The 23,451-nt window shown below is 37.2% G+C and overlaps 1 non-coding gene across 1 annotated transcript; it reads left to right on the top strand.

Moving 5' to 3' along the window:
• The first annotated feature begins 22,713 nt into the window (after nt 1–22,713).
• On the top strand, nt 22,714–22,785 carry TRNAF-GAA. Its single transcript has one exon. It is a non-coding gene; the product is annotated as a tRNA-Phe (tRNA).
• Nucleotides 22,786–23,451: the final 666 nt, after the last annotated feature.

Raw genomic sequence — 23,451 nt, 5'->3', positions numbered from 1 at the left:
AAGAAAAGCTATGACCAAACTGCACAGCATATTAAAAAGCAGAGACATTACTTTGCCAACAAAGGTCCATCTAGTTAGTTATGGTATTTCCAGTAGTCATGTGTGGTGTGAGAGTTGGAGTATAAAGAAAGCTGAGTGCCAAAAATTGATGCTTTTGAACTGTGGTGTTGGAGAAGACTCTTGAGAGTCCCTTAAACTGCAAGGAGATCCAACCAGTTCATCCTAAAGGAAATCAGTCCTGAATATTCATTGGAAGGACTGATGTTAAAGGTGAAACACCAATACTTTGGAAACCTGATGAGAATAACTGACTCATTGGATAAAACCCTGATGCTGGGAAAGATTGAAGGCAGGAGGAGAAGGGGACGACAAAGGATTGGATGTTTGGGTGGCATCACTGACTTAATGGATATGAGTGTGAGTAAATTCCAGGAGTTGGTGGTGGGCAGGGACGCCTGGCGTGCTACAGTCCATGGGTGGGGTTGCAAAGAGTCAGACAGTACTTAGCAACTGAACTTACTGAACTGAGATTATTTCAGAGGCAACTTTGAGGAAGGTCTGTTGCATAACCTCAACAAAATGTGAGGCAAAATTATCTCAGTTCCCTGGCTTCCTTTTGACATTCTTTAATATATGAAAATGGCCTGGAAAGACAAGGACATAAATATTTTTGCATCTGCTTCACTACCTTTCATCTCCTTCTTCTTTCAAAATCTCTTCAAGCCTGAAAGAGCAGACCTTTCTTTTTCTCTTCAATATCTCACTTATTTTCCATTTTTGACATAGATTAAAAGTATTATTAAACTATTATTTCTCATTTTAAAATCATATAGGCAACCTATAATGAGAATCTACTGGATAGCACAGGGAACTCTTCTAAAGTGATTTGGAGTGACCTAAATGGGAAGGGCAACCAAAAAAGAGACGGTATGTGTTTATGTATGGCTGATTCCCTTTGCTGTACAACAGAAATTGACATGAAGTGTAAAGCAACTGTGCTTCAATCAAGTAAAAATACTCCAAAGTAAATAAATAAAACAGGCAACCTAAAGTTTCCATTATAGAATCATGACATTGATTTATAGCTGAAATAATCTTCCTAAGAATTCCATGGCAAGTAGTGGCATGAGGATAAACTACCAAACAAACAGGAAATAACGTATCAATTCTATACAAAATAGGAGGGAGCACTTTACAAGTCATTTTATAGTTCCAGTGAAACCCCAGACTGTAGCCCACAGGGCTCCTCTGTCCATGGAATTCTCCAGGCAGGAATACTGGAGTAGGTATCCATTCCTTTCTCCAAAGAATCTTCCTGACCCAGGAATCGAACCTAGATCATCTTCAATGCCGGTAGATTCTTACGGTCTGAGCCAACAGGGAAGCCCTAAATTCTGATATCAAAATCAAATACAACTAAACAAGGAAAGAATACTAAAAGGTAGTGTATAACATAGAACATAAAAGAAAAATTCTCCCGTAAAATCATATTAAGTCATATTGAGCAATATTACAAAAATAATAGGTCATGATAAGGTTAAGTTTGAATATGCATTAGAAAATAAATTAATCTAATTCATTAAATTGATGAACTATTAAGGCAAAATCATATAATCACCTCAAAAGATACATAAAAATTCTGACAAACTCAACACTCATTCTCATTTGTCAACTTCCTTGACAGTAACTGACAAGAACAGTCTTGTCAACTTCCTTAAACTAATAAAGGGCATTGCTAGTGACTGAGTTGTGTCCTCTACAAACACTGAATCAGGAAGAAATAGGATAATCTGAACAAACCAATTACTAGTAAGGAGATTGAATCAGTAATAAAAATTTTTCCAACAAAGAAATAGCCAGGACCAGATGAATTCACTGGTGATTTTTATCAAACATTTAAAGAAGAATTAAACCAATTCCTCCGAAATGCATCTAAAAAAGTTGAAGAGGGAATACTCCCCAACTAATTTTAAAAAGCTGCTAAAAGCCTAGTACAAAGCCAGATAGTGACATTACAAGAAAAGAAAGCCATAGACTAATATTCCTGATTAATATGTATGCAAAAATTCTCAATAAAGTACTAGCAAACCACACTCAACAGCACATTCAAAGGATTATATACCATGAGGAAGTGGGATTCACCTTTCAATGTAGAATGTTTCCATATATGCAAATCAAATATGATATATCACATTAAGAGAATAAAAGAATAATATCATATAATCATCTAAATATAATAGATACAGAAAAAGCATTTGACAAAATTCAACATCCACTCATGATTTAAAAAACTCTTACAAATTAGGTATAGAAAAAATGTCCTTCAACATAAGAGAGATCACATATTATAAACCTATAGCTGTCATCATACTCAATGGTGAGAGTTTGAAAGCTTTCCCACTAAGATCAAAAAAAGACAAGAGTGCCAACTGTGACCAAAAAAATTAGCTTTAATCAATATATTCAGTAAACCTGCTGTGTACAAAATAAACAAAAATTAAAAAATCAAAATGAACAAAAATTTTGTTTCTATACACTAAAAATGAATTATCTGAAAAAGAAATAAAGAAAATTATCCCATTGATAATAGCATCAAAAAACAATGAAATACATACAAAATCACACACACGCACAAACTAATCCTAAACTTTATATAGAACCACAAAAGACCTTGAATAGTCAAAACAATCCTTAGAGGAAGAACAAAGCAGAACTTTCTGATTTCAAGATACATAAAGCTATTGATATAATAATCAAAACAGTATGGTACTGGCATAAAAATAGACACAGGGATGAATGGAACAGAATCAAGAGCCCAGAAATAAACCTATGCTTTTATAGTCAACTAATATTTTGACAAGGGAGCCAAAAACACACAATGGAGAAAAAAGACTCTCTCAAATAAACTGTACAGGAAAATTGGATATTCACAAACAAAAGAATAAAACTATACCTCTATCTTAAACCACTCACAAAAGCTAACTCAAAATGAATTTAAGACAAATATAAGACTTGAAACAAACTCTCTACAAGAAAGGAGTGCGTCGGGGGGCAGGAGGGTGAGGGAAACGGAGAGAACCTCACAGTCTCAGGGTTGATGGTCATTGGGTTCCTTTCTGGCTTGTCTCTTGCCAGTCGTTCTGAATTGGCATCCTTCCTGGGGGCACATGCATCACTAAGCCAAGATGGATTCCCGAGAGGGGGATCCTGGGAAGCTGGTCATCTGGAGGACTCAAGACATGGTGGTTACTAACAGACTTCCCACAGTACTTCTTCATCCCATGTGGACTCCTTCAAGGGCGGTGAGCATCACAGCTTCCCTTGAACTTCCTCTGGGTCATAAAATAGATGGAGAAAAGACCTATCGATCCTATCAACCAATGACTCCACCCACATGCCCCCTCCCTGGAACCCTCACACCCTGGGGAGGAGGGAAAACTAATTACAATTTCTTTAGGTTATGAAGTCCTTCCTTTGTGTATGGGCCCAGCGAAATTATGCATAAACGTCGGCCAACAAACTTGAGCTTTCATCCTGCCTCCAAAAGAAGACTTGCAGACATTGCTGCCCTTTTTCTGTCTGTGAACCATGTTTACTACTGAAACTTTAGGGAAAGAGTTAGGGAAAGAACAAAAAACATTATGTAAAAGGTTATTAACACTACGTTGAAACATTACCATGACAAAGGACTTCTTGGCTGGCTTGACAGTGGAATGACACCCTCCTCCTCCTCCTCCAATCATCCTCGATAAACAAATTGGGCCTGAACTATAGACATATAAAACATATGGAAACTTGCTGCCAGCACCAAAGAACTTGGGACTCGGACCAGACATTTCACAGGGACCAGTCGTGGTCATAGTAACTATTTCTTTCTCTATAATCAGTCATATTATACAGGCCTGTGTCCCACTTCCTTTTGTTATAGCCATAAGAAATTTACAGCTTGATCTGTAACGTATTAATTTCCAATTTTGTGTTACTCCTGTTTAATTCAATCATAGCACCTACTACTGGGAACAAATCAAATTTCATTTACTTAATAATGCCTCTCTGAATGTACAATTACTGCAAAAGGAAATCTTTGAAACTTTTTCTAAACGTCTGCGCTCTTCCACTAATTTAGAAACTTTAGCTAAACAAATTATGCGGGCTAGACTCACAAGGATGGTTTCAAAGTATTACACACAGCATCGGGTCTAGAACTGTAACTTTGGTGATTGTCTTGATAATTGTATTTGTTGTTTATCATCACCTTTCTATAAGATTGGTTAATACTAACCAAACTCATTTGGTCAGGACCTTTTTTTTTTTTACAAATATAATAAAATAGGGGGAATTGTCAGGAAGCATTTAACAAGAGGCTTCCTGTATGCTGTTTTGGATCTGTCAGGAACCCTCAGGCCCTTATTGATTCCTGAATATTCAGGAATTAAGAGAAGAGGCACACCTTTCCCGGGGCTAAGGAATCCAGGCATTTCTCATTACATTGATAAGTACCCTCTTCCTTTTTATGAGCCATACTGTAAAAGGTAATTGTTTGCAACTCTCTCTTTAATAGGGATTGTCTTATGTTTTGTAAGTCTGGAATTTTAATCTTTATCTTTGCTGAGAATAACTACAGTATATATGCCCAAGCCATGTTTATTAAAACACCTTTGCTCCACAAAAAAAAAAAAAAAAAAGCATAGCTGTAAAACTTTTGGTGATTATTTTTTATATATTATCCTAAAGCAGAAACAACAAAATAAAAAATTAAAAAGAACTACATCAAAGTAAAAGCTTCTGCATAGCAAAAGAAACTATCAACAAAATGAAAAAACAACCTATGAAATAGGAGAAAATATTTGCATATTAGCAAATCATGTATGTAGTAAGGGGTTAACGTTGAAAATATATGAGGAATTCACACACCTCAACAGGAAAAAAAAAAACCACACAATTTAAAATTGAACAAAGTACTTGGATACACATTTTTCCAAAGGAGATAATTGGAAAGGCCAACAGGTGTATGAAATGGTGCTCAGCACTTTTCATTAGGGAAGTGCAAATCAAAACCACAATGAGATACCAACTCACACACACCTGTTATCATGTCTATTATTGAAAAGACAGAAAATAAGTATTGAAGAGGATATGGATAAAAATAAAAACTTGTTCACTGTTGGTGGGAATGTAAATTGGTGTGGTCTCTATGGAAAATAGTATAGAGGTTTCTCAAACATTTAAAACAGAACTATCATATGATCTAGCATCTCCACTTTTGCGTATATACTTAAATGAAATCACTATGTCAAAGACATATCTACACCCCCACTTCGTTTCCATATTATTTACAATAACCGAGACATGGAAACCAACTAAGTGGACAGATGAATGGAAAAGAAAATGTGGAATACAGACACACATAGTTTTATATTATTAGTTTTTTGTGACAATGTAGCTAAAGAGAGAGCAAAACACAGGCATATCTCTTTTGTTGTAGATATTCTTGTTTTTTTGTGTTTTTTTAACAAATTTAAAGTTTGTGACAAGACTCCATGAGGAGTCTGTTGGCACTATTTTTCCAGCTGCCTTTGCTCACTCTGTCTCCATGCTACATTTTCATAATTCTTGCACTGTCTCACATTTATTCTCTCATTATTGTTATATTTGTTACGGTAACATGTGATAAGTGCACTTTGTTGTTACTATTACAAATTGAATACAACTGGCTGAAGACTCAGATGATAGCATTTTTAAACAATAAAGCATTTGTTAATTGAGATATATGCATTACTCTTCTAGACATAATACACACTTAATCGACTACAATAGAGTATATACAAAATTTTACATGCACTGGGGAAGTAAAAGATTCTCCTGACTCACTTTATTGTGACATTCTCTTATATTATAATGATCTGGAACCTGACCTGCGGTATCTCCGAGGTATGCCTGTACTTATAACCACAACTATCTTTAAAAAATAAAAAGCAACTCACCATTCTTTCAGAGGTTCGGGCTGTTGCCCGGGTCCCACTGGGAGAGGAAAGAGAGAAAGAGAGAGGGGGGAAGGGAGGAGCAGAGCAGAGGAGGGGAGGATAGAGTCCGCGCTGCAGGACCTACAAAGGGAGCGGATAATGGAGTCCAGCGCCCGCAGCATGACCGCGCCTCATCCTGCGCAAGGGAGCCTGGGGGCCTCACAGTGGGCTCCGGACTGTTCTGACCAAATAGAAGACACCCGAGAAGCCTGATGCTGAATCTCAGCGACTTGATGTGACCTCATGGAGTTCCCCACGGAGAAGGCAATGGCAACCCACTCCAGTACTCTTGCCTGGGAAATCCCATGGATGGAGGAGCCTAGTACGCTGCAGTCCATGGGGTCGCTAAGAGTCGGGCATGAATGAGCGACTTCACTTTCACTTTTCACTTTCATGCATTGGAGAAGGAAATGGCAACCCACTCCAGTGTTCTTGCCTGGAGAATCCCAGGGACGGGGGAGCCTGGTGGGCTGCCGTCTATGGGGTCGCACAGTCAGACACGACTGAAGTGACTTAGCAGCAGCATGGAGTTCCCCAAGGCAGGGACCAAGGCGTGGAAATAGCCTTGTCCCTTCAGTGAGACGGGGGGCCGAGGGGTAAGGGGGGCAAGTCTCCACCTGCTAAGCTCCCTAGCTCCATCTTGGAGAGAGGCGGGGGCGGGGGGTGGGGAGGGATACTTTAACAGCCGTTACCCATTCCCTCAGAGCAGCCACTGATGTCAGGTAGTTACCCTTCCAACACAGAGGTGTTTGTCTTAAAGGGGAAGGAAGGGAATTAAAAATAATACTGATTGTTTGTTGTGTTAGTGTGTGATATATAGCAAAATGGCTTTTTCATGTTCTTTTATATTATGGTTTATTAAAAGATATTGAATTCAGCTCCTTGTGTTATGTAGTAGGATATTATTGTTTATCCATTCTACATATAATAGTTTGCATCTGCTAATCCCAGATTTCCAATCCATCCCTCTGCCAGCCCACCTGCCCCTTGGCAACCACAAGTCTATTCTCTGTCTCTTCTGTTTCATAGATTAAATTCATTTGTGTCTTATTTTAGATTACACATATAAGTGATACCTTGTGGTATATGTATTTCCTTTTCTGACTTACTTCACTTAGTATGATAATCTCCAGGTCCATCCATGTTACTGCAAATGGCGTCATTTCATTCTTTTTTTTTATGGGTGAGTAATATTCCTGGGTCAGGAAGATTCGCTGGAGAAGAAAATGGCAAGCCATGCCGGTATTGGTGTCTGGGAAATCCCATGGACAGAGGAGCCTGGCGGGCCAGAGTCTGTTGGGTTGCAAAGATTTGCACACGACTTAGTGACTAAACAACAATATTTCACACACCACATCTTCCTTATCCATTCCTCTGTGAATGGACATTTAGGCTGCTTCCATGTCCTGGCTATTGTAAACTGCTGCTATGAACATAGTGGTGCATATATCTTTCCAAATGAAAGGCATATATAAGCTTAATTGACAAATTGTCTTTTCTTCCTAATTTCACTGAGAGAGGAAATTTGAGCCCCATATTATATAAAGTATATGCAAAATAAAGGAGACAGGTCTTTAGGAAAGGCTTTGACTGTAGTGTGTACTTTTTCAATCACCTAAGGTACAATTTGTGTTAAAAATAGAGAAGTAGAATGAAAAAAATCTTAAATTTAATCTAGTGGAAAAACCTATTAATATTCACTTTAAGAAAATACACTATTTTATCATAGAATTGGGGTCATGCTGTACATACAATTTCCTGTCCCAATTTTTGTACTGCATGGTTTATTTTGAGGAGTCTACCAATTCTACAAATAGACACGGGCTATACCTCGACTGCACTTTCAGCTTCCTCTTCTCAAAAACAAGACTACAAAGACAAACTCGTGTTAAAACCCTAGCCCTTAGAGCTTCAGATCGTAAGGTACATTCTCCATATTTGTTTCTTTGACTTGTTCTTTGTTGCTTTTGTTTTATATATATATATACATATATATAGCAAATAGCTGCTTGATGACTTGGGGGCTTCCCAGGGGACACTAGTAGTAAAGAACCCACCTGCCAATGGAGGAGACATAAAAGGTTCAATCTCTGTGTCGGGAAGATCCCTCGGGAAGGGAATGGCAACCTACTCCAGTATTCTTGCCGGGAGAATTCCATGGACAGAGGAGCATGGAATATATATATATAAATTTATACACACTCCATCTCCAAGCATTTTAGTGCAAGAATGAACTCTTGATTGCATCTTTTCTCACTGCCCTATTTTCCCATTTCAGAAAGGTCATGATTTGAATAAGACTATGCTTAGTCGCTCAGTTGTGTCTGACTCTTTGCAACCCACCAGACTCCTCTGTCCATGGAATTTTCCAGGCAAGAATGAAGAATGTTGGAGTGGGTTGCCATTTCCTTCTCCAGAGGATCTTCCTGACCCAGGGGTTTGAACAACCATCTCCTACGTCTGTCTCCTGCACTGCATGTGGGATATTTACCCAGCTGAGCCATGAAGCATGCATGCTAAGTCGCTTCAGTTGTGTCTGATTCTTTGTGTTCCTATGGACCATGGCCTGCCAGGCTCCTCTATCTGTGGGATTCTCCTGGCAAGAATACTGGAGTGGGTTGCCATTCCCTTCCCCAGGGATCTTCCCTGCCCAGAGATTGAACCTTTTATGTCTCCTGTATTGGCAGTTGGGATCTTTACTACTAGGGTCCCCTTGGAAGCCCCCAAGCCATCAAGCAGCTATCTGCTATTATAATCATACATAATAGCCTGCCTCAGAATGCTGTCTCTCTGCCTGACCGGTAAACTAAAGTGCCTTTGTTCAGCTCACAGAGAGATAATCGGACCCTGCCCACCTATGCATAGCTGCAAGAAAGGACTTCACACATCCATCCTGAGTCCCACCATTCCTAGAGCTGCTTTACAAGACTGAGGATCCTTTTTACTTTACTTCCACATTGCCTCTCCCTCTCTATTCTGCCTTTTAATTTAGTTCCTCACTGCTTCTCTCTCTCTGGTTCTATGAAAGAACTTGGCATCCAGACTCCAAGAAAATGGGTATTCTGAGACTTCAGTCTGCAACTTATTGGTCAGTTGGTGTTCCAAATAAAGTCATATCCCTTGCCTCAACACTTCATCTCTTGGATTTATTGGCCTGACATGCTGTGAGCAGAGGAAGCTTGGACTCGGTAACAATAGGGTCTTCACAAGGCTAATTAATTTAAAAGGCGGTAACGTGGTGGCCCTTAATCTAACATGACTTGCCTTAATATAAGAGTAAAGTTGGAACAGAAATATGCAGAGTGAAGACAATGTGAAGACACAGGGTGAACAAAGCCCTCTACAAACCATGGAAATGATGCTGAAAGCTCTTCTCTGCACTGGTGCCAAATTGAAACTCAGAGAAAAGTGTTTTGGATTAAGTAAAAAAAAGAGTAGCTTTATAGCCTTGCCAGGCAAAGGGGGACACAGTGGACTGCTGCCCTTGAAAACTATGAGTCCCAACCCAGAGAATTCTATGAAGAGTTTTACATTAAGGGCTCAAGGGTGGGGTTGCTGACAAGATTAGGGTGTATCCAGAGCATGTGCATCCTTGATCTCATCTCAGGTGGTAAGTCTCTAATGTTTAATAGCTGAGTTTCTCTGGGCCCTTTAATCTTTTCTTCTCCTCCCTTAATCAGCAACTGTTTGAATCTGCCCTTTGGAGCTCAGGGAAAGTCAAAGAGGCTAGAATCTTGACTACAAGAAATGTGGGACAAAAAGGTTTCTATGCCCAGGAGCCCCTCAGGGTCCTTCTCAGTTTCAGGACGAAGTTCTTCACTCAACAACCTTCTGTAGGCACTAACCTTACAAACATTTTGACCTGGGACTTCTTAGTCTCCAAAAGTGTGAGAAAATAAATTTCTGCTACCCAGTCTGTGGTATTTTCTTACTGTAGCCCTAGCAAACTATGCAGCCATTTATGAAAAATTTAAATGATTTTCCCATAAGAGCTAAAATAAGACTGTGTATACTCTCAATGTTTCTATTTAACATTACAACAGAGCTTATCTCACCCCCAAGCTAGTACAAATTAAGCTAAAAAAATCTAGAAATCATATGGATAATAAAAGAAATAATATTCTACTTACAGATAACACAATTGGGTTTATAGGCAACCCTGAAGAATCTACAAAACAGCTATTAGCACCAATACATGAATTTAGTAGGGTCACAAATTATAAGGTCAACATAGAAAATTAGTTATATTTACCAACACTGGTAATAAACATGTGGAAATTATATCATTTGCAATAACATTAAAATGCACAATATACATGGATACATTTAAATATGAGCAAGACATTGTTAAAACTGCAAAATGTTGTTAAAATATTAAAGAATACATACATATAAATGAAGACACTCTACTATATTAATGGACCAAAAAACTTTATAGTGTTAAGACTGTAATTCTCCAGAATTAAATATAGACTTAACTAAGTCCCAAATAAAATCCAAAAATGCTTTTAAAGAACTTATCAAATATATTCTAATATATATATGAAAATGTAAGGGAAATAGAAGAGCCTAAATAGTTAAAGTGTAAAGGACACAGGAGACTTATCTTTCCTGATTCAAGGCTCATTATATTAGTCAGAAAAAGTGTGGTATTTAAGAAGGGTAGACATATAGAGGAGTGGGACAAAACAGAGAACTGAGAAATTAACATGCACATATTAAGGTAAATAATTTTTGCCAAATGTAGCAAAAGCTTTTCAATGGAAAAATGATCATTTTTCCAATAAACTATACTAGGGAAATTGAGGAGAAAAAGAAAAAAAAAGAAAATAAATGCTTAAAACTGAAACTTTAAGTGAATCATAGACCTAAACATAAGTGGTAAACTTTAGAAGCTATATAAGAACACTTAGAAAAAAGGAAACATTTTGACTTTGAGTTAGAGAAGATTAAAATGAGGGACAAAAAGAATGAACTCTAATTTAAACCAGAGCTAACCTAAACTTTATCAATATTTAAAAAGTTGATTTTCAAAAGATAGTCTTAAAGAACTGAAAAGCCAAGCACAACTATGAAACTATGTTTAAAATATAAATGGGTAAAAATTATATCAATAATGTATGAATAACACTTAAATTCAATTAAAAAACCAGCCACACTCACAAAAAAAATTGAAAAGTTAAGAAATAAATACACATAGCTTTAAGACAGACTAAAGGAGAAAAAATTTAAATCACAGAATGGATGAAGATTTTTAATACAATTATTTAAAAGGATTTGTGTCTAGATTATAGAAATTCATTTTACAAATCATTAAGGTGGAACAAAAGGAAGAAAAGAACAATGATGAAAAAAGAAGGCAACAGCTCAAAGGTTTGAAGAGCCAACATATAAAAGCAGAAAAGTCAATACTCAGTACACAAATGAAAATGTCTTCAACGTAACTACCCTGTAGGGGAAAACAAATTAACATTATAGCATGATGCATCTTTATATACACTAGCATAACTAACACAAAACATATAATTCCAAGGCATTTTGTTAGGGGAGCAAACAAAGCATTCACACAGTTCTGACAATAGCGCAAATCCGAATCATTAAAAAGTGCTTTGAATTATCCACATTGAAGATATATGCCTATCCTAAGCATATATATAAAAGAAATATTTAAATATATTCACTAAAATACATGCCCAAGAATGTCATACCATTGCAATATGTAATAGCCAAAAAACAGAAATTTCCAAAGTGCTAATCAAGAACAAAAGGGATAAATCGTGGTATCATCATTTGCACATCATATGATTGATTACTATATACCAATTAAACTAAAAAACTATTGCTGTAAACAACATTTATGAACAACATATGCTAATAAAAAGGCATAAAAGAGAAACTTCATCTAAAATTCAAGAGGAGGGAAATCTAATATGTGATAGTAGAAATAAAAATAGTGGCTATTAGCTACCTTTGGGGAGGCCAACAGTGGGGACAGGGAATGGGGACATTTCTAGGATACCAGTAAAATAATATTTTGTGTGTGTGTTTATGTGTGTATTTTTTAATCTCAGTAATTTTGCAGGGGTATTTACCTCTGAAACTTACCAAACTGTGACTTTATGATTCTGTACTTTTCTCTAGTCATGTTTTATAATAAAAAAATGCAATCTAACAAAAAAACCCTGATCATTGTAATACTGACAGGCTATACAATGAGAGAGATTATGCCAGAAATACAGAATACTTGGAAAAGTAAATAAACAATTATAGTGTGTTGCTTTTTGGCTATAACTCAACATTTTAAAAATCAAATCAATTTATCATGTTAAATTGCATATCCGAGAGAGTTGAATACTTGTTGGGTGCTTCCCATATATCTTTGAGATTAAACAATTTGAGGAATAACAAGATATATAGAGGAAATAGAATTATTTAATAACTGTAAACATACTGTGCTGTGTCGCTCAGTCATATCTGACTGTGACCCCATGGACTGCAGTTCATCAGGCTCCTTTGTCCATGAGGATATTCCAGGTAAGAATACTTGAGTGGGTTGCCAAGCCCTTCTCCAGGGGAATATTCCCAACCCAGGGATTAAACCCAGGTCTCCCTCATTGCAGGTGGATTCTTTACCATCTAAGCCACCAGGGATAAGTTTATAAAAATTAGTTTATAATTTGTTATATGTTGTCCTATATAACTACGGCATGTTGGTGTACCATAAACTTAGACATGATAAAAGAATTTTTGTAAATATTGTGATGTTCTGTAGTCTTTCTAACAATGGTAAGAACAAGATTTCCTGAATATTGGAAGAACCAAATATTTAAAATTCCTCAAATTAGACTATGAGTTCAGTTAAGTCACTCAGTCGTGTCTGACTCTTTGCAACCCCATGAACTGCAGCACACCAGGCCTCCCTGTCCATCACCAATTCCTGGAGTTCACTCAAACTCATGTCCGTTGAGTCGGTGATGCCATCCAGCCATCTCATCCTCTGTCGTCCCCTTCTCCTCCTGCCCCCAATCCCTCCCAGCATCAGGGTCTTTTCCAATGAGTCAACTCTTTGCATCCGGTGGCCAAATTATTGGAGTTTCACCTTCAGCATCAGTCCTTCCAATAAACACCCAGGACTGATCATCCTTTAGGATGGACTGGTTGGATCTCCTTGCAGTCCAAGGAACTCTAAAGAGTCTTCTTCACCACATAGTCAAAGGCTTTGGCATAGTCAATAAAGCAGAAATAGATGTTTTTTCTAGGAATCTCTTGCTTTTTTGATGATTCAGCGGATGTTGGCAATTTGATCTCTGGTTCCTCTGCCTTTTCTAAAACCAGCTTGAACATCTGAAAGTTGTTGTTTGGCAAAAGCTGATGGCAAGAGTGAATGTCGACATTCTAGGAATCAGAGAACTAAAATGAACTGGAATGGTTGAATCTAACTCAGATGACCACTATATCTACTCCTGTGGGCAGGAATCCCTTAGAAGAAATGGAGTAACCATCATGGTCAACAAAAGAGTCCAAAATACAGTATTTGGATGCAATCTCAAAAATGACAGAAAGATCTCTGTTCGTTTCCAAGGCAAACCATTCAATATTATGGTAATCCAAGCCTATACCCCAAACAGTAAAGCTGAAGAAGCTGAAGTTGAACGGTTCTATGAAGACCTACAAGACCTTCTAGAACTAACACCCGAAAAAGATGTCCTTCTCATTATAGGGGACTGGAATGAAAAAGTAGGAAGTCAAGAAACATCTGGATTAACAGACAAATTTGGCCTTGAGGTACAAAATGAAGCAGGGCAAACACAAACACTGTTTTGCCAAGAGAACGCTCTGGTCGTAACAAACACCCTTTTCCAACAACACAAGAGAAGACTCTACACATGGACATCACCAGATGGTCAACACCGAAATCAGATTGATTATATTCTTTGCAGCCAAAGATGGAGACGCTCTATACAGTCAGCAAAAACAAGACTGGGAGCTGACTGTGGCTCAGATCATGAACTCCTTCTTGCCAAATTCAGACTTAAACTGAAGAAAGTAGGGAAAACCACTAGACCATTCAGGTATGACCTAAATCAAATCCTTTATGACTATACAGTGGAAGTGAGAAATAGATTTAAGGGACTAGATCTGATAGACAGAGTGCCTGATGAACTATGGATGGAGGTTTGTGACATTGTACAGGAGACAGGGATCAAGACCATTCCCATGGAAAAGAAGTGCAAAAAGGCAAAATGGTTGTCTGAGGAGGCCTTACAAATAGCTGTGAAATGAAGAGAAGTGAAAAGCAAAGGAGAAAAGGAAAGATATTCCCATTTGAATGCAGAGTTCCAAAGAATAGCCAGGAGAGATAAGAAAGCCTTCCTTAGCGATCAATGCAAAGAAATAGAAGAAAACAACAGAATGGGAAAGACTAGAGATCTCTTCAAGAAAATTAGATATACCAAGGGAACATTTCATCCAAAGATGGGCTCAATAAAGGACAGAAATGGTAGGGACCTAACAGAAGCAGAAGATATTAAGAACAGGGGCAAGAATACATGGAAGAACTGTACAAGAAAGTTCTTTGAATTATCTTTAGATAGCTGCATATAACTTTTGATAATTTTAGGAACTTTCTTTTTTACCATTTCCACTTACAAAATATTCAGGTACTACATACATAAACAGCAATGTTAGATATTTCATGCAATATCGATGAACCCACTTACTCAGACAGTAAAGAATCTTCCTGCAATGCAAGAGACACAGTTTTGATTCCTGGGTCAGGAAGATCCCCTGGGGAAGGAAATGGCAGCCCAGGCAAGATATTCTTGCCTGGAGAATCGCATGGGCACAGGAGCCTGGCAAGCTACAGTTCATAGGTTCACAAAGGGTTAGACATGACTGAACGACTAAGCACACACACTTCTATGAACCTGCTTATTCTGTAAAGGTCTCGGGAAGTAAGGGGTGACAGTACTTAGAATGATTTGTCTAACTCTGCTGTATTCTGTGTTGTGAAGCTACAAAGCAAGCATAAACAATGTTTTTACTGAATTCTAAAACCAGACTTCCTTACAATTTTCCTTCTCAATCAGGCTTAAAAAGGCATCCATTCAAATATCCAGTGATTGTTTTTGTAACTTAAATATCTTCCCAATATTTATGAAATGAGCTTAAGTTATGTAAACTCAAATGCATAAATTAATTTGTGATTTATGTGAAGTACAAAATAGCAAGTGTTTTTTAAATTAGGTCACTAGTCTCCAATGTAAGTGTATTAAAAGCTGAAAAAAATCCATTTTATTCAGTGTAATGAAAACAACATTGTTACTATATTTTGTATACAATTTGCTGTAACTCAAAACTAAATTTTTAGGCATGCCATATGAAATTAGGCTTTTAAAGTAAGGGATGCCAGTAAGCTTTTATTTTTTCTATATATTGCAATTAAGCATGCCCAAAATTATCCAATTTACTCAAAATAGGTTAGAAGTTATTGTAGCAAGGTATAAGCACATATTTAGTAGAAGTTATCTGGTGGCTTTTTTTTTTTTTAATGAATTGGTATTACTATCTACCAGAAACACAGTAGTTAATCTCTTTTCTATTAAAACATTCTGAACAAAGGATAAAGGGACTTAGCATTTATGAAGTGGTTTTACATTTATCAGGCACAAGGATATACTTCATATAAATAAATGTTGTTTATTCTGTATAACAATCTTACAATGAGAAACATGTTCAGAAGGGGAAAAAAAAAGTTACAACCAGAATATGATGTAGCTGGGAACTGGTAAAGCTGAGGTGTTAAGTCATTCCCTCTGTCTGACTACAAATTTCACACTTTTTCTACAATATGCATGCTAATTTCCCACACTAACTACTAATTTAAAAGTCATTCATATTAAAGTATTGACATAAGGTTCAACTTTATATCTGGCCTAAGACAGATATTTAGATGAACAGACCAGAAATGAGGGTTCAGAAATAGATTCACATATATGAACAACTGATTTAAAAAAAAAAAAAAGATGACAACTCAAGTAGAAAGGATTATCTGTACAGCAAATGATGCTGGGGGGGGGGGTGGGGCAAGATACATAAGCAATAAGATGATTCTTTAATGCCATAAAATTATACTAAAATTGATCAGAGATCTGATTTAAGACCTAAAATTATAAAACTTCTAAAAGAAAATGTAGAAAAAACTCTTTGGGATCAAATATGTTGGAAAAAATTTCTTAGACTATATATGTAGAAATTATGAAACATAAAAATGGTAAATCAAACTTCACCAAAAAAAAAAAAAGATTCTTTCTTAAAAGACAATGTTAAGAAAATGAAAATGAAAACCACAAGTTGGGTAAAAATATTTGTAAAACATACAGAAGTTAAATTACTATTTCCAGGTGTATTAAAAAGTATCAGAACACTAATAATGGATAAATCACCATATATTTATACATATATGTAATGTATATGAAATGTAATTTATGAAAAATGTGAAATATATATATATATATACCACACATGAGCAAATAGGTTTCCCAAGTAGCGCTTGTGGTAAAGAAGTCACCTGTCAATGCAGGAAATGTAAGAGGCTTGCGTTCAACCCCTGTGTTGGGAAGATCCCTTGGAGGAAGGCATGGCCACCCACTCTAGTGTTCTTGTCTGGAGAATCCCAAGGACAGAGGAGCCTGGCAGGCTACAGTCCATGGAGTCCCAAAGAGTCAGACACAACTCAAGCGACTTAACAAACATGCATGCACCAACTATTAGTGACTACAATATGAAACCAAAGAACAAACCAAATCAAAAGCTTGACAGCACCAAGAATCAGCCATGGTTTGGAGACATGAACACTTACACATTTCTTATTTTTTTTTAATTGAATAAACTTGACATGTAACATTTGTATATGTTTAGTATGTACAGTGTGTTATTTATATGTTATAATAAGATTTTTTGATGTGGTATTACATAATTATAAAGCAGTGATCAATGCAAAGAAATAGAGGAAAACAATAGAATGGGAGAGACTAGAGATCTTTTCAAGAAAATCAGAGAGACCAAGGGAAAATTTCATGCAAAGATGTGTTTGATAAAGGACAGAAATGGTAGGGACCTAACAGAAGCAGAAGATATTAAGAAGAGTGGCAAGAATACACAGAAGAACTGTACAAAAAAGATCTTCATGACCCAGATAATTATGATGGTGTGATCACTCACCTAGAGCCAGACATCCTGGAATGTGAAGTCAAGTGGGCCTTAGGAAGCATCATTACAAACAAAGCTAATGGAGGTGACGGAATCCAGCTGAGCTATTTCAAATCCTGAAATATGATGCTGTGAAAGTGCTGCATTCAATATGCCAGCAAATTTGGAAAACTCAGCAGTGGCCACAGGACTGGAAAAGGTCAGTTTTCATTCCAATCCCAAAGAAGGCTCAAACTATCATACAATTGTACTCATTTCACATGCTAGTAAGGTGATGCTTAAAATTCTCCAAGCCAGGCTTCAGCAATACTTGAATCGTGAACTTACAAATGTTCAAGCTGGTTTTAGAAATGGCGGAGGAACCAGAGATCAAATTGAAAACATCTGCTGGATCATCAAAAAATTAAGAGTTCCAGAACAACATCGATTTCTGCTTTACTGACTCTGCCAAAGCCTTTGACTGTGTGGATCACAATAAACTGTGGAAAATTCTGAAAGACATGGGAATACCAGATCATCTGACCTGCCTCCTGAGAAACCTGTATGCAGGTCAGGAAGCAACAGTTAGAACTGGACAGCGAAGCAACAGACTGGTTTCAGATAGGAAAAGGAGTATGTAAAGGCTGTATATTGTCACTCTGCCTATTTAACTTATATGCAGAGTACATCATGAGAAACGCTGGGCTGGAAGAAGAACAAGCTGGAATCAAGATTGCCAGGAGAAATATCAGTAACCTCAGATATGCAGATAACACCACCCTTATGGCAGAAAGTGAAGAAGAACTAAAGAGCCTCTTGATGAAAGTGAAAGAGGAGCATGAAAAAGTTGGCTTAAAGCTCAAAATTCAGAAAACTGAGATCATGGCATCTGGTCCCATCATTTCATGCCAAATAGATGGAGAAACAGTGGAAACAGTGGCTGACTTTATTTTTCTTGACTCCAAAATCACTGCAGATGGTGACTGCAGCCATGAAATTAAAGGACGCTTATTCCTTGGAAGGAAAGTTATGACCAACCTAAGCAGCATATTAAAAAGCAGAGACATTACTTTGTCAACAAAAGTCCGTCTAGTCAAGGCTATGATTTTTCCAGTGGTTGTGTGTAGATGTGAGAGTTGGACTGTGAAGAAGGCTGAGCACCGAAGAATTGATGCTTTTGACCTGTGGTGTTGGAGGAGACTCTTGAGAGTCCCTTGGACTGCAAGGAGATCCAACCAGTCCATCCTAAAGGAGATCAGTCCTGGGTGTTCATTGGAAGGACTGATGTTGAAGCTGAAACTCCAATACTTTGGCCACCTGATGTGAATAGCTAACTCATTTGAAAAGACCCTGATGCTGGGAAAGATTGAGGGCAGGAGGAGAAGGGGATGACAGAGGATGAGATGGTTGGATGGCATCACCGACTCAATGGACATGGGTTTGGTTGGACTCTGGGAGTTGGTGATGAACAGGGAGGCGCTGTGGTTCATGGGGTCACAAGAGTCGGACACGACTGAGCAACTGAACTGAACTGATTGCTGTTTATACTCAAGATATTGTGCATTAGGTCTCTATTTATTATTTAGTGTTCATTTCTTATACATTTCTAACTAGAATTCAAAATAGTATATCCATGCTGGAGAACAGTGTGATACTTTGTTTCAAAGCTAAAACTATTTCCACCCAGCAATCTCAAAAGTCCTTTTAATAGAAAAGAAGGCATGACCATACAAACTGTACTTTATTGTGCATAGCAACATTATTTGTAATAAGCAAAAACTGGAATCAGCCAAATGACCACCAACTTATGAGCATAAAATTGAATTTAATGGAGCATAACCTGACAATAAAAAAGAACAAACTACTATATATCTATCTATATATATATATATATATATATGATATCTGTATATATATATATATATATGATATACACCTTGAAATAATTTCAGATGTTGAACATATGGAATTACATGCTTTATAATTCCCTTTATGATTTGTTTAAATGATAAAACAGTAGTGAAATAAAGTAGAACTGTAGGTTTCATGAGCTAAAAATGTGACGAGAAAACTGGCTGTAAATGAGCATGAGCAAGGTTCATTTGGTTAAAAAAAAATGTTCTATATCATGAATGTCTTGGTGTTTATAGAACTGTATTTGTCAAAACTCATTGAATTATATATTTGAATGTGGCAAATTTTACTATATATAAAATTATGCCTCTATATTCCTGATTAAAACAAATTGGGTGAGGATGATTATTGTTCATCAATAATTCAAAATATGTTATCAGAGGTTGATAAGTTCCACTTCCTACAGAAACTTAAATGTTCTGGAAGATCCAAGACAAGGGACAAAACCACAAAATCTCTGCTATTTTATGAATCACTGACCAACATGTTAATTGTTTCTGTATATAAAGTCTCTACATACAGAGAAAGTTAGAAAAATACAAGGTATTTAAAATATGAGGAGTGGTTCTTAAAATATTTGTATAATTTGATGCCTAAATAAATGATGTTCATAAAATAGCAACAGGGAAATTACTAACCTATGAAGCTGTTACTATGAAGTTGCTTCAATAACAAAAGAAAAACTTGTAAAGTTTCAGAGGATATCACCACAGCTTGAACTATTTCCTATAATGTTTTAAATCATGTTTCCCTACTCTATCCTCATGAGTAATGACTGTATAACTTCAATTATGCTTCTGTCAGGATGAAAGGATATTATGAAAGGATTTGCTGTGACAATGCAATTAAAATACTGATAATCTACAAGATAATTATGAATATTGCTGTGACACAGAAAAGTGAAAAAAGTCCAGAAAAAGAAAGAGTCAAGTGAAAAGAAAGGAGAAACAGAAATATAGAAAGAAGAGGAAGAAGGAGAAAGAGGAGGAGTGCAGTGGAGTGTAGGAGGGAGATGAGGAGCAGCAGAAATACCAAATCAGAATGCAATGCAAATGGAATGAACAATAAACAAACACCCATTTGAGCACTGAACCCTAGTACAAGTGCTAAAACCTGTAACTAGAGATTCAGAGTTTATACGCTAAAAAGTGGCCTGGAACTGGCCTTCCATATATAACTGGGAATCAAGAACAACACACATACCTAAGGACATGGGGAAGCAAGATTGCTCATTCCTCCCTTGCACTTACTGAGCTCACTCATTTGGCCTCTGCAAAAACTGGACAGCTTTAGTGAATGGCAGTCAATTATCAAAACAGGTGGTCGCTCCAATTACAGCTGCTATTCCAGATTCTGTCTCTTCTATGGAGCAAATCAACATAGCCCTAGCACATGGTTTGCAACTAATGAGCTGGCAATGGTTTTTCCTCTATGTTATTTAGCATAGACCACCAGAAGCAGTTTGAGTGGACAGCAGGAACATATCACTGTCTTTTGCAGGGCCAAGTCATTCTTTCTCTGTCACTATCCAGACGGGAGTGAGTGTGCCTGCTTTACTATCTCATAGGACATCTTGGCTTCATGGATGGCCTCATGCTAAATGAATATATAGAGAATGAAGCAGCAAAAAGCCTTTATATAGCATGACAGAAAATATATCTCACCAAATTGAGAACTTCTTCTCAGTAGAGTTCTAGGGATCCAGCGGGATAAGATGTAATAATGACCAGGATGAATGAGTGGTCTTCCATGAAGTGAGTGATAGTAGAGCCCTCAGGTTGTATAAGAACACGTCCTGACTGAAGGGTAATTTATCATGCTTCATAGGTGTGACTGAGTTTGAATAGACATCAAGGTTCAACGCAAGTTCCCTAAACTTAATTTAGATTCTCATGCCACTCACATTTGCTACATTGTCACTTCTTCCTTTATAATTGTATAATGCTAAGAATATTTAGGCTCAGTCAGTTCAGTTCAGTCACTCAGTTGTGTCCGACTCTTTGCGACCCCATGAATCGCAGCACGCCAGTCCTCCCTGTCCATCACCAACTCCCACAGTTTACTCAAACTCATGTCCATCGAGTCGGAGATGCTATCCAGCCATCTCATCCTTTGTCGTCCCTCAATCCCTCCCAGCATCAGGGTCTTTTCCAATGAGTCAATGGCTATACTCCATTCAAAATAACAAAAAAATTAACAATAAAGCCCAGTGGCTTATGATAATTAAGGTAAATACCATAAAATGAGTTGTACAAATAAGACCAAGATACCATGTTTCAAACTAGAAGTAAATGATTTAAATTCACCCTCTTAGAAGCAGATTTTTATACTGAATATAAATGCATAAACCCATCTAAATTATTTTTAAAAATTATATACCACACAGGTCAAGAAGCAACAGTTAGAACTGGACATGGAAAAATGGACCAGTTCCAAACTGGGAAAGAAATATGACAAGGCTATATATTGTCACCCTGCTTATTTAACTTATATACAGAGTATACAGGCTGGATGAAGCACAAGCTGTAATCAAGATTGCCGGGAGAAATATCAATAACCTCAGATATGCAGATGACACCACCCTTATGGCAGCAAGTGAAGAGGAACAAAAAAGCCTCTTGATGAAAGTGAAAGAGGAGAATGAAAAAGTTGGCTTAAAGCTCAACATTCAGAAAACTAAGGTCATGGCATTTGGGCCCATCACTTCATGCAAATAGATAAGTAAACAATGGAAATAGTGATAGACTATTTCCTTGGACTCCAAAATCACTGCGGATGGTGACTGAAGCCATAAAATTAGAAAATGCTTGCTCCTTGGAAGAAAAGTTATGACCAACCTAGACAGCATATTGAAAAGCAGAAATATTACTTTGCCAACAAAGGTCTGTTTAGTCAAAGCTATGTTTTGTCCAGTAGTCATGTATGGATGTGAAAGTTGGACCGTAAAGAAAGCTAAGCTCAGAAGAGCCGATGCTTTTGAACTGTGGTGTTGGAGAAGACACTTGAGAGTCTCTTGGACTGAAAAGAGATCAAAGCAGTCAATCCTAAAGGAAATCAGTCCTAAATATTCATTGGAAGGACTGATGCTGAAGCTGAAATTGCAATACTTTGGCCACCTGATGTGAAGAACTGACTCATTGGAAAAGACCCTGATGGTGGAAAAGATTGAAGGCTGGAGGAGAAGGGGAAGACAGAAGATGAGATGGTTGGATGGCAACACTAATTGGATGGACATGCGTTTGAGCAAGCTTCCAGAGTTGGTAATGGACAGGGAAACCTGGGGTTCTACAGTCCATGGGGTCACGAAGAGTGGAACATGCCTGAGCAACTTAACAGAACTGATGATTATGAAAACATGGAAAATTTAAAAAGAAATTAAAATAAATTAATCATGACTATATATACCACTAGGCTAATATAATAATATTGAGTAGCTCTATTAATATCAGATTAAATATATGATTTTTAAGTGTCATTATAGAAGAGAGGAACCAGTATATAGTGATAAAAGTCTTCAGTTTTCCAGGAAATTTGAAACATTCTAAATTTTTATTTTCTAATAGTTCAACCTAAAAATAAATTGACTTCCCTGCTGGCTCAGGTGGTAAAGAATCTGCCTGAAATGCAGGAGGCCCAGGTTCAATCCCTGGGTAGGGAAGTTATTTGGGGCTTTGCTAGTGGCTCAGATAGTAAAGAATCTGCCTGCAGTGCAGGAGAACCAGGTTTGAACTCTGTGTCCAGAAGACACCCTGAAGAAAGGAATGGCAACCCACGTCAGTATTCTTGCCTGGAGAATCCCATGGACAAAGGCAACTGGAGGGCTACAGTCCTTGAGGTCGCAAAAAGTTGGACACAGCTGAGCAAATTTCACTTCACTTCGAAAATACTATGTAGCATTTTATGAAAATGTAAGAGGTAATTGACAATTTCCAATCATGTTTTCAGATTACAACCTACCTTTTTCACTTAATGTAACTAATATAAGCTTTCTCCATTAAGGCAAGGGTTTTCTCTCTTCTCACTACCAAATCCTCATTTGTCTTAGTCTATTCAGGCTGCTCTAACCAAATACCACTGACTAAGTCGTTTATGAACAGGGGAAACTTATTTCTCACATTTCTTTAGACTAAATCCAAGCACAAGAGGCCAGCATGTAAGTTCTGGTGAAGGTTTACTTCCTCTTTCTTGTGTCTTCAGGTTGTGAAATGGAAGATGGATCTCTGTGGGGTTTCCTTTATAATAGCATTGATTTCACAATATGCACATGCTGCTGTAATTAAAATGAATAATCAACAAGGATCTACTGTATAGCACAGGGAACTCT

The sequence above is a fragment of the Cervus canadensis genome, chromosome 26 (assembly GCF_019320065.1).
Source record: "Cervus canadensis isolate Bull #8, Minnesota chromosome 26, ASM1932006v1, whole genome shotgun sequence".
Classification (NCBI taxonomy): domain Eukaryota; kingdom Metazoa; phylum Chordata; class Mammalia; order Artiodactyla; family Cervidae; genus Cervus; species Cervus canadensis.
The sequence above is the reverse complement of the archived record's forward strand: the minus strand, read 5'-3'. Positions and strand labels throughout refer to the sequence as shown.